Source organism: Falco peregrinus, chromosome W (assembly GCF_023634155.1).
Source record: "Falco peregrinus isolate bFalPer1 chromosome W, bFalPer1.pri, whole genome shotgun sequence".
Classification (NCBI taxonomy): Eukaryota; Metazoa; Chordata; class Aves; order Falconiformes; family Falconidae; genus Falco; species Falco peregrinus.
The window spans coordinates 27,354,369-27,367,578 of record NC_073743.1 but is presented as its reverse complement, the minus strand read 5'-3'; the positions used below and the strand labels follow the sequence as shown (position 1 = coordinate 27,367,578).

Below are 13,210 nucleotides of genomic sequence, written 5' to 3'. Positions count from 1 at the left end.
GCCATGGAGCAGCCCACAAAATGACCGACTTGGTCATCAGAGGGAATTTTGGTTTTATGCCTTTTTTCATCTTGTGTGTGGCTCTGCCATGTCTTTCTGTAGTGGTAGGCCTATCCTTCTCTCCTGGTGCACCGGCATGTCTTGCAACCGTTTGCAACTGCTGGGTTCCTTGCCAGTGTCATCCCACTGCCAGTACAGCTGTTCTCCACCGAGAGCTGGGAGAGCAGGAGGACTCATTGAAGTAAGAGCAAAGGAACTATTATAACAAACCAGAGCAGCAGCCCTGATCTTTACCTAGATCTTACCAAAGCCCTCCATTCATTCACCCCAAACAAGGTTAAGAAATCTCTTTTGGGATGACCTGGTGCTTGGGAAAATTCCCTTTTAAGTTCCAGTAATTAGGGGGCTGCCAGAGATGCTGAAACATGAACATCTATTCCTTCTCAGACTGTTTATTTTTACTCTGGTGTAGATTTGGGCATCCTCCTTATCCATTGACTGGTGTCTTGTGCCAGTGGGTCCATAAGCTGTAAGGAATGGATTCATATCCCAGCCTCTCCCCCTCACCCCGCTAACTCAGCTTTGGGATTGGTGTCTTTCAGTCTCACCAAGTTCTTAAAATCTTGTGTTCTGAAGTAGGAGTTTTGGGTATCTAACCCTTTCTCTCTCTCTTTTTTTTTTTTTTTTTCCCCCCCCTAGCTCCTTGTTTATTTTCCTCCTCCTAGCATGCCTCCTACTATTTGCTTCTTCAAGAAGAAATAATCTCAGTATTTTCACTGTCTCTCTCTTCCTTGTTACAGACCCCCAAACTCTTCCTGATTACATAATATCCTTTTTAGGATGAGTGATCAGAAACACAGGCAATGTCCCAGGCAATGTACTATTGATCTAGAATGGCTTCACAGCTTTTTGTCTGCATTTTCATCTCCCTGAACTTTTGTTTGCCTTTTTGTCTCTGTCACCACACTGCACAGATGACTTTGTGTTCCCTGCAGTGACGCTAAGTTCTTTTACCAGTGTCTCAGCTTTTCTATCCTCCTTTTCATCTTTCAAAGTGGTTTTGCACAGATATTTTATAGTTGGGAAAACTGAGATCAAGAGGTGAAGCTGCTCAACAGAAGAGCAGGAGAGCTGAGTCTTCCTCCAGGTTTCTGTCCCCTGTGATAAGAGCATTTTCATAAATGCACTTCTACTGAATACATTTGATAGCATGCACCAGAAAGCAATAAGTACCAATATTACACTTCAAACTACACTGCAAGGGAAAAAAAAAAAAAAGTGATCAGGAGCTGCAGTTCCAGGATTATGTTACGGTCCTAAAAAGTGGTCCCTTCCTGCAAGCATTTGATATTAAGCAGGAAATTACATAAATCACAAGTCTCACAGGCCAGACTGTTCCCCAGACATTTTAAAGGTTGGGTTTAGTATACAGGCTTGTTTCTTCATCCTACCATCTTCCTTTTCCAGCAAAACATTTTTCCAGAATTGCCTTGTGAACGGCTGCATGCTCTTTGCTCAGTTAATTTTTTCAGGAGCTTACTCCTTTCTCATTATCATCCAAACTACTGCAATTCAGACAGAGCTCCCCAATGTTTCAATTATGTTACACATCCCTGCCCAATCAATGTGAAGAGTCACCTCTCTACCAGTCTGTTTCATTTGACAATTTCTTCTCCTTATGAGTCTCATTTATATAAGGAGATCACAATAAAAAAGGGAAGAGCAACATGTGATCTTAAATAAAAAAAAATAAATAATAATAATAATAAAAAAGTGTACAACTTTCCTCCTAAGGTACCTTCTCAGTTGTAAACTTGGAGGCTAGGTCCATGTTTCTGTCTGTTTCTTCTGCTACGTGCACTGTATATGGAAAAGCGGAGACTAGAAAAAGAGTCAACAAAATGTAAGAACTGAGTCATCTGGAAGAGTTTTAATTTGGTTTGTAAGTTGCCTATACAATTAATACAAGGGAAAGCCATTAAGACAACTTCTCATTACCATTGAAGCCTTTTAGCTTAATGAAGATGGCTTAGATAATACATTCAGATAGAGGAGAGATGGTTCACAAAGTTTCTGTAAGAAAGGTCCCTTGAGCCTGGTTCTACCTCTTTGTCTTCACAGCTTTCAACTAACACTGCAGGTGGGCACAGAAACACTTTTAGCTCATTATTCTCTTTTCAAATACCAGTGGACATGAGATATTTAGCTGAAACAGCCCTTTGTAGATATTTTAAATTCCATTATCATTAAGGAGACAAGCATGGGAAAGCGATACTGTTTTCCTTACCTATTAGTTCCATCTTTTGCAGGGTAGAAGCAGCTTTGTGCATTAATTTAAGGTTTGCAACATCTGCGCTGCTGGAAAAAGCTATCTGAAATGTAAATCTTAAGAGCAATGATAGCTTGAAGCTGAACTCAAGCACTTCACTTATGAAGGCACAAATCAGGAATGTTACTGGCTCAAATATCCAGAAGCCTCCCAAAGAAATAAAAAAATGGTAAAGAAATTGGAGTCTCTCTGGGTGATCGTTCTCATTATCTGGCTATACAAGATAACAAGAGAAGCACCAAAGCAATCTTCTTGTTAGCTGTTAATTGAAGGCATTTTCAGAAAGTGCTGCTTAAACCTTGAAAGACAGGCTAGGCTGTCTTTCCAACCACTACCCAATACGTATGTTAGAGCTGTATTAAAGCAGACTCATTAGGTCCTTGCCCCCAGCACCACAGCTCAGAGAGCTGTGTTTTATGTTTTAAATCATGTTTTAAAAAGCTCATGTACATATAGACTAACCCCTGGGCATATCTTCAGCATACTTTACTGCATACAGATCTATCTAAACTGATGCTGTCATGTTTTACAAACACAAGATATCTAAGTATGTTGTTATGACCTTCAAAAGAGGCAGCAGATTCCTGGCTCATCATGATGTATAATCACATAACGTACTAATGACACAAATCATAACAATTAACCTGTGAGCTAAGTGCAGCTATGTCAGGACATGATTTTAGGTTCCTTTGCTCTTTACTGCACTTTCACATACCTTCTTTTGCTCTTACCATCTCCCTCTCCTTATTCCCATACCTTTTATTTTCACCAATAAGTAGCTTATTGCCCATAGATGAGAGCCCATTAGTCTTGAAGTGGGTCTCCTGTTGAGATAATTCCTGGGTGAGACATCTCACTTCTTATGAAGCAGCCAGCCTCTACCCTACCTGTAACCTGTGCTCTAACCTGACAAAACGTGGAGGCTTTCAATTTACTTTAAACTGGTTACATTTCCATTTAAACTCTTCTATGTCTCTACAGTTGTTGAAGTAAAACCCCATCTTGTAACTACTTTACGTCCAAAGCAACATTTTCAATCTAAGTTACAGGACCATATGATCAGTATCATGTCTGGAAACTGGGCATCATTACAAGAGCTTGCGTAAAGTGCCTGCAGAACCATAGTTTTTAGTTGAGGGGTGTGATGTGGGGTGATCCCAAGACAGCACACAGAGGTGGCCTAAGCCCAACAGAACAGGGTCACAGAAACAGAAACAGGGTCATGGCCAGAAAACACCCAAAAGAACTGATGTGGTTCATCTATACCAGATAGGTCAACAATTTAATTGTAATCTGCACTTCACCCAGTTTGCACAGCCACTAGGATAAATATCATATATGAAGAATGATATTAAGATTGTCTTATGTTTAATCACAGGATAGCTCGTGCATATCTACCCTGTCTTTATTTAGTTTTTATGCTTCTACTTCAGCAGTATTTGCAAACATTTGAAGCAGAGCAATGTAGCCAACACTGAGTGTACACCTGTGTTGGGGTCTGGAGCGGGTCTGCAGGCAAGTTAGTTGACTTCAAAGACTTAGCCGTGTACCTTTAAGACGGCCACAAATTGTCAGGTATGTAAACAGGATGTGAAGAATCGGAACTTAGAACCGCAGCATAGGGGCACCTACAGCAACAGCAAATAGCAAGCAAGAAGAAGGACACAAAAACCTATCAGGGTCTAACACCTGCACTGTCTAAGATATATAAATAGTTTGTATAAACAATAAAGGGGCCATTTTGTCCGAACCCAGCCACGCAGACATAGTGTTTCTTTTAAGTTTGCCTCGACTTGCGTCACCACATTTGGTGACCCCGACGTGCCGATGTGATCCCAGTAAAGGGTTTCAAAAAGAGACCCTGAGACTGTGCCGATCTGACCCCGGTAAGGGGTGTCAGGAGCAGATCCTGAAACTGTGACCAGCGGGTTGCTGGGGAGGCAGAGCCTGGTGAAGCGGAGTAGCGCAGCGAGCGGCTGCAAGATCCCGGGAGAAGGTGACGCTTCTCCCTGGTAAGGTGAGCCACCAGGGACAGCATGGGGAGTAAGTTATCTAAAGAAGATACCATGGTGCTATCAATGTGGAAATTAGTATTAGAGAAGCATGGAATTACTTTAGATGGGCTTCGGTTAAAAGATATGTTATTGTGGGCCAAAACACATGGAGTGGAAATGTCCCCCGCGACTGCTCTTAGTGTGTGGACCTGGGACAATTTAGGATCAACAGTGTCAGAAGCTCTGGAAAAAGGGGACAAAGAGGCGTCGGGGTTTTTGCTTACCTGGGGACTGCTTAGACATGTTGTAGGGGGCTTCAAGAATCCGCAAGACGCAAATGGGGGCTTGCAAAATCAGCAAACTGGGATTGGGGGCTTGCCAAATCAGCAAAATGCGACTGGGGGCTTGCAGACTCCGCAAGACGCGAGTGGGAGCTTAAAAAGTCAGCAAAATGCAAGTGGGGGCTTAAAAAGTCAGCAAAATGCGAATGAGGGTACATCGTTCAAACCTACCCTGTATCCCCCTCCGGAGTACAGACAAGAGGATGAGGGGATGGGGGAGGGGGAGAGTCTGTGCCCCTTAGCAGACGCCACTCCCCAATGCCTGAATCCCCTAAATCTCTCCAACTGCATCAACTTATACTTGATACCGATTCCGAGGACGACAAGCAGAAGCCTCGGTGGACCGATCCCAGCCCCCCTGACTCCCCCCAACATTTGTGCCAGCCCACACGCCTTCCCCCCTCGGCTCCGCCCCACCCCGCCCCCTCGGCTCCAGCCCTGCCTGCGCAGGATGGAAATTCCGAAAACCCGGATTTGGGTTCAGCTACAACAACGTTATCAGTCACAGACAATGAAAAAGTTGGAGTTGGTAAAAATCCAGTTTCCAGTGCTACAAGTAATGACGCGTGACCCTCGCCGATTTTGGCAGGCTGTAAGAGATGGGGCATTAAGAGACGGGAACTGGGATTTAGCAGAACTGATAGGCGGACCACTCCTTGATCTTCCTACTCCTTCCACCGATGCACCGCATGCATATCCTATTGTACTGGGAGATGCGGCTGCTGGTAATCCTCACGTTCATACACCATTTGCTTGGAAAGTAGTACAGGACTTGCAAAAAACTGTTTTGCAGTACAGGGTGACTGTGTTCTGTCACGCAGAAAGCCTGTCTATAATTTACTGTATTACAGTGGTTGAAATGTATTTTGCTGTTAAAAAAAAAAAAAAAAAAGGAATTGTAGAATTGTACGGAACAGAGACAGTGGGTTGTTTTGACATTGATAATGTGCAGTTTTGGCCTTGCTTTGAATGATGTGTAGCTGAGATCCTGCAGCAAAGAGTTAAATAACTTTGGGGGAGTATGAGTAGAAACTAGGATGAGATGGAAGTCTGTGAACGAGTAGTTTTAACCTATCACCTTTAAAATAACAAAGTCTGCATAGCATGTGTATTTTTAGCTGGGGGCAGAAATTGGTGTGAATCTATTAATAAAGTGGCACTAACTTAAAAAAAAAAAAAAAAAAAAAAAAAAAGGGAGGGCGGGTGGGAAATGAAGGGAATGACCCCAGAGGCACGACTAGAGAAAGCATGAAGGTGTCTTAGTACGCATGAAAAACCCTCGTACCGGGCATTGGTCAGGACCGCATGAATTGTTAACTTGGGGGAGAGGTTATGCTTGTGTTTCTACAGATGAAGGTCTGCGATGGATACCTGCTCGCTGTGTGCGGCCTGAGCTTAGCGTGCCGGATCGTGGGAGCGCTGCTGCCGCCAATCAACCCAACAACTAATGTGTGGCCTCCTTACTGAACCAGTCCTTGTTTGGTGTGCCCTTCCTTGAAACTGACTTGCAGACATTGTTGCAAAAAAGTGAATGTAGGCGGGGAATGAAGAATCTTACTGAAATTCTTGATATTTTCGATAATTGATTACCTCTGTATAATGTTAACCCAAAAGAAGTCAATATTGTTTGCACTTTGAATGTCGATACCTTGTTTGTTAGGCAGTTAAGAATGTGAGTCAAATTTGCCACCATTATATACAAAACAGAGCAACTATTGGTTTTTGTTGTTGGCTCAAGAACATGGCTGTGAGGATTTTGATAGTATGTGCTGGGTGGATTTTAGGCGCCCCATTGCAGCAACATGTTACCAAAATCTGAGAAAATGTCAGCCTTTTTGGCATCCATTCACTCAATTGGCAGTATTGTTTGTTTGCTATTACCTTGGCTGCCGTCATGTTTGCAAGGGCCCTGCAGAACATGGCAAACCTGGTACAAGCTGTTCAAAAAACAAAAAGGGGGAATTGTTGGGGTCTGCAGTGGGTCTGCAGATAAGTTAGTTGACTTCAGAGACTTAGCCGTGTACCTTTAAGACAGCCACAAATTGTCAGGTATGTAAACAGGATGTGAAGAATCGGAACTTAGAACCGCAGCATAGGGGCACCTACAGCAACAGCAAATAGCAAGCAAGAAAAGGGACACAAAAACCTATCAGGGTCTAACACCTGCTACCACCTTCCCAAGGAAATTGCCAACCGGATTGTTTCTTATTTGTGGTAATAGAGCATGGAATGGAATTCCTTTCCGACCTATTGGTGGCCCATGTACAATTGGTCGTTTAAGTCTAGCACTACCCCATCTAGCATCACCCCAATAAAACTCATCCCACACGCTGGAAAAGAGATACAACGGTCCAATCAAAAAAGGACTGTGATGATAACGTAAAATTATGGAATTATGGGGAATTCATTGCTGCTTCAATATTTTTTCCAGGCTTGGCTGCTGGTAAAGCACGCTCTAACCTAAAAGAACTGTCTAGTTGGGTAACTAAACAAGCAAATTTGACTAGTAGAGTTTTAGGAGAACTAGCAGATGATTTAGCTCAGACTCAGCATGCTGTCTTACAAAATCGCATGGCAATAGACTTTTTGCTTTTAGCCCACGTGCACGGGTGTGAAGAATTTGAAGGGCTCTGCTGTATGGATTTAGAAGATTGTTCTAATTCCATCCACGGACAAATAAAAGAATTAATCAACCATGCTGATAAAATCCAGCAAGACAAGGGATTCTTTGGTCTTGAAGGTTTTACAAATTGGTTTGGTTTGTCAGGATGGATAAAGAGCTTTTTGCAAAGTGCTATGCTTATCATGATTGCAATCATAGTAGTAGTAGTAATATTTTCTTGCTTATTGTCATGTATGCGTAAAAGCTTAGATCGTGTTGTGAATCAGGCCCTGCTCATACAAAAAGAAAAAGGGGGAATTGTTGAAGAATGGCTGGATGAGAAGGGTCACAGATCATTAGGGCATTTGTACGAGCAGAGCCAAATCTAACCGGTGTGCTATCAAGACTAGGCCTCAGCTGAAATTGCCAGCTATGCCGATGGCTGCAGAATTGCAAGGACACCGCGACCTTAACAAGTTTCACAAACAACTCCAAGGAAGTATGTGCAGTAAAGATAAAGAAGTTCCTTAAGCTAGCTAACCGCAAGTAGGAGGACCATGTAAATGAGTAGGTAGTGATTCTAGCCAATCATAGACTGCTGAGTATGCATAATTAGATACACTGTATAAATAAGAGCTATTCGGGCTAATAAATTGAATCATGCTTTATCACTCATACTGAGTCGGCTGCGTGTTATTCCCCGCCGCTCGCGGGTCAGGAGAGTTATTCTCTTCTCAGTATCTGGTACAATGCTGTCTTGGGTTTAGTATGAGAATAATGTTGATATTACACTGATGTTTTTAGTTGTTGCTAGGTAATGTTTATACTAAGTTAAGGACTTTTCAGTTTCTCAGGCCCTGCCAGTGAGAAGGCTGGAGGGGCACAAGAAATTGGGAGGGGACACCACCAGGACAGCTGACCTGAACTAGCCAAAGGGATATTCCGTACCATAGAACGTCATGCTGAGTATATAAACTGGGGGGTGGGGCAGGCTGATCGCTTCTTGGGGACTGGCTGGGCCTCAGTCAGTGGGTGGTGAGCAATTGTATTGTGCATCACTTGTTTTGTTGTTTTTTTTTCCTTTGGGATTTTATTCCTCTCTCTCCTTTTCATCACTATTAATATCATCATAATAATAATATTTATCATAATATTTCATGTTAATTATTAAATTGTTCTTATCTCAACCCACGAGTTTTAGCTTTTTCCTGATTCTCCTCCCCATCCCACTGGGGGGGGGGGGGGGGGGGGGGGGGAGGAGGAGTGAGCGAGCATCTGTGTGGTACTTGGTTGCTGGCTGGGGTTAAACCATAACAGAACATGTTTGCACAAAGTTCCCAGGGTGTGAAACACACTGAGATCATTACCCACCACTGCTGTGAGAACCAGATGGTTTGCAATGAATCTGGCTGGTAGGCTGCTAGTCATGCCTGTTCCTGCACACACCAGATGAGGGGCCTGAAGAGGGACTACTCTCAAAGCCAGGCTACCAAGGAACCACTCTCCTGTAGGATGCACACATGCTACCAAAATCAATGACTTTGTCAAGGGCATAGTCATTGCACTTTGCCCCAGAACATCAGAGCTGCAGAGGAATTAATTTTTGACTTAATTGTTGAAGCAAGTCCATCCATACAAAAGAAGGAACTCTGCTAATGAGAACTAGGCACAGCAGGACCTGAGTGGCTATACTCTGTTATGATGTGATGGGCAGCTAATTCATTTAAAGGGTCTGAAACACTAGTGGAGGTTTCTCCAATATGGTTCTTCTCCCAAACACAGCTTTGATTCAGTCTAAATCTGTGTGGGAGAGGGAAAAGCCAGCATTATTGTAACTGAGGCTTTCACAGAGTCTTAATCTGTTGCTTAGAATGTTTTTTTCCCCATCATCTTCTGCCTGAAGGAAATTGCAATCTATCATTTAAATTGGAAAAAAAAAAAAAAAAGACAACCCAAAAGAAGACCCCACCACACACCCAAAAAACCCACACAACCCCAAAACCAAAAGAACAAACCAAAAAACCCAATCAATATACAGAGGAACATTGGGCTACTGGGGACAACAGGAGATACATCAAAGAACCAGGAACAGAGAAGTCAAAGCACAGGGTGGAAGGAGTAAGTTTACAGCCTCAAAAACAAAATGAAAGTTAACAAAACATGATGCTCAGAGGGGCCTTTCTGAATCATCTCATACAGTCCTAATCCAAAGTGCTCTACTACCATGTGGTCAAAGTTCACCCTTCATTAACATACTTTGTACCTTATGAGTTGCTACTCTGCCAGTTGTTAATTACACTGATCAATAGTCAGATTTTTTTCTCTAAAAATCAACCCTTCTAATTTCCTTCTAAAAAAGTAACAGGCTGCTCCCCTGAGTAGGGAACATTTTTAGTTACTACTAAAAATAGTAACTATTTTTGCTATGACTTTTGCCTGGCCAAAGTAATCACCATTGTTATGTTTATCCAGTCTCTGGTGTCATGATAAATTAATCTGATTTCCTTCCCCGCAAATTCCCACTCTTCTGCTAAAACTATATTTGAATAGAAATTGGAGGTCAAGTGCACAAATCCAACTTTTAAAAAGCAATAGAAAGTCTTAAAAGCACTGCACACCTAAGATTATAAATGCACATTTTGAATCAGTATGTTGCAAAATTGATCAAATTTCTGACCACAGGTCCAACAAGATTTCAGAACAGGTCTCTGCTTCAGACATCTTTCACAGCTTGAAGACAAGTAAGCTTTTTTCCCTTTTTCCAACTCCCAATTGATTTCTCACCTGTGAAATTATTCAACTATTTCAGTTTAATAACCTGAAAAATCTTTTTCATGCCCCTGAAAAGATGATTACCAGAGAAGCTGGGGCTTTGCACATAAACCTAGGCACCAAGTGTTCAGATAGAAACTTTTCCAGTTCACTAGTTTGACAGCAAAATGTTGATATCATGTTCTTCTGAATGTTTTATTTATACAGTAGCAAGTTTCTTTCACACAGGTTGATTCTGAATTAAATATTTGTGTGGAATCTTTAAAATAGCTGATTACATATTGAAAATCAAACCCAGCTATGTTAGCCAGTGAAATGCCTGGCAAGTTCCATATTGTTATCTGTTACCACCTGACAGACATCAATGGTTGAGATTGCAACAATAAGCAATAATATCAAACTAGATTTCTCCAGCAAAATGTTTCTGCACCTGTCTCTGCAATTTCCCTTCCACTAAACCCCCAAGCATCTCCCTCTATCTCTTCCTATCTTTTCTTTATGCACTGTTAAGTCCCCAAATGTTTAATCTCCTACCACCTGCTCCCTGCCATGGATATTTTGCAGCTGCTCAGAGCTTTACAGCTCTTGTAGTCTGTGACTTCCAGGAAAGCAACTAAAGCTAAAAGAGTGCATGTAGTAACCACTACATTCCCTACTTCTGCAGTAATATTCCAAGAAACTTTCTTTAAACTTGGATATAAGACTGTTTCTCTGCTTAACTGTCTCTTTCACACAGGACCTCTATAAGCAGTAGCTTGGTAGAGGGAAAGTTGAAGCATACCAGAGAACAGGCTGACAACTAATCAGACATCTCTGAAGCCTTGCCACTTGTCTCCAGGGTGCAGAAATTTATCTTGTTCAGATTAGTACAGGACAAGCATATATACCTAACCAGAATGTTGCTCTCTTCCAGCAGCAGGAAGCAGTACAGCTTATCTATAGAGGTGATAAAACCAACATGCAGCCTCAAATATTTGTAGGAAAAACAACCCTCTCTGCTTCGGAATTCTGTTCTGCTGACAAGCAGGTGTTGAGAAGTGCACTGCAAAATAAGCAGCTGTCCCAAACCCAGAGTCATTAATGCTTTCAGTGATTAAATGAGCTACATATGTCCCCATGAATGTATTGACAAGAATTTCTCAAAGTGCCATTTAAAATAAGGTGGCCAAAAAAGCTGGGCATTGCTCAAAGCAAGCAAGGTATTTTTTTATGCTGCAATTGCTTTTGGTCTCTGATATGTTGATTCCTATACCTGTACTGTGAAGGAGCTGCCCTTGGCTGTGCAACCCACTTTACGGGGGCAGGAAAAGAAGGGTCTAGCAGAAGGCAGAGGCCTCTCCCCTACAAATTCTGAAGCGGGAGGTAAATTAATGCTGATTTGTTTAGAAAAAGAATTTGGTGCTCAGAGGACCACTGCAGTCGTCAGCCGCAGCAAAAAGTGTACGCCCAATGCATATACCCAAGTGTTACATTTAATGTTTCCTGGAAAAGCTCCCTCCATCCCAGCAGGTTTTGGTGGCATGTTTGTGTCTACCAAGGTTTCAGAAACTCTGACTTTGGAAAAGATTTGACTACTGTGGGAAAATCACCTTGAGGGAGGGAATTAGAGAAAAATTGGGTCCTAATAGAAGCGTAGTATTACAGAAAGATTTTTTAGGGTAAAATACAGCTATCACTTTCAGGATGGTTGGCATGCACGGAATCTACATCACCACAGTTCCCTAAGCAACACACCCTGCCAGCTCAGCACATGCTGATAGGCGTGACAGAGGATGGAGCGGAGTGGAGACACCATGGCCAGGCTCTGTTGTGCTCCCTGCAGGAATGGGAACTTGATGGCACCACACAGCTGATAAGCTGCATAGCAGTTGTCGCATGAAGAATCCATGAGATGTCTGTGGCTGAGTCAACCATTGTGGCAAAATGACTTTCCTCAGATGAAATAATCTCATTGTAATACTAACGCACACCTCCCATGTCAAAGTTACCTGCCTCCAAGGTAACACTACACCTCACTGGGCATGTGATACCAGTTAGCAACAACAATATGTATGACTAGAGTCACTCAAGCGCCACCTAAATGTGATGGAAATGGACTAGTCCTGGACTGAAATAAGTCCAGAGGAGGGGAATTGTCTAAACTCCTGGATTACCACACTCTGATTCAGTGTTCACAGAGCTAGGTCAAGCTGACTCACTCTCTAAAGTTGTTATGAATGAAGGGACTCCTAATCAAGGTAGTCAGCCTTAGGGAGGATGAGAAACACAGAACAGAGAGTGAAAAGAACACCGTTATCTACGTTATGCAGAAAGAAGCCTTCAAGTGAGGGAAGTTCTAGCTATAAGAGGAAACAGGCTGATAAGGTGTTGCAATCCACTGACATCAACAGAAAATTAGTTGAAAATAGGACAAAGGTAATTGTGGTAGCGGGAGACAATGACCTCCAACTCAAATAGCGGCCCCAAAAGAAGGCAAAACCATGCTTGAGGAGCATGCGTAGTTGTTAGAGAACTTCAGTAGTACTATCTGAGGATGCATACTAATTTGCATTGGAAGCAAGAAACTTGTAACCAATCCTGTGTATGATGAATGAATACGCAATATACTATGAAGTATAAAAAGTGGAGAGATGAGGGGAGACGAGAGGGGAAGATTCCATCATAACTCCTGGGATCAGTCGGCGGGCTGAACCTGTCTTCTCCCCCCATAGGGACGCCTATTGGGTAAGAACTTTGTCTTATGCATGCTTAATAGCTAACTCACGCTAGCTGTTATTAGTGATTATAGTTTGGTTGTATATCACTTCAAGCTTGTTTTTGCAGACAGTCTCTATCAATGGCAATCACGAACCTTAATTTGTCAGGATTTTATATTAATAAAGAGTGTTCTTCCGTAAACTGATAGTGTTAGTCCTTTGTGGACGCTAGCAGTTCCTGGCAACAGGTAACATATTCGAATAAAGTGGAAAGACCCGCTGGGGGATCCCCCTTATGCTGTAGAAGAATGGCTGCAGAAGCGTGGCCTTAGAATCTCTGAAGATCTGCACAATCCAGGCCTGGTATTAGAATAGGCCTGTAATCAGAACTGTACTGAAGTTGCTGTGCTGAAGTTAACAAGAAAGGTAGCCTTGAGCTATTCTTGAATCCTGAGACCAAGTAATTATGTTGTGCC

General features: G+C 42.5%; 1 long non-coding RNA gene across 4 annotated transcripts in view; it reads right to left on the bottom strand.

The window, feature by feature from the left end:
* The window catches only part of LOC129783083 (uncharacterized), a 111,191-nt gene that overhangs the window by 51,445 nt on the left and 46,536 nt on the right, over window positions 1-13,210 (bottom strand). Inside the window, exon 3 of one of the 4 annotated variants that reach the window (XR_008745071.1) lies at window positions 1,799-1,881. The exons of the other annotated variants lie outside the window; for them this stretch is intronic. This is a non-coding gene — a long non-coding RNA (uncharacterized LOC129783083). The remainder of the gene's footprint in view (window positions 1-1,798; window positions 1,882-13,210) is intronic. 4 annotated transcript variants of the gene reach the window in all.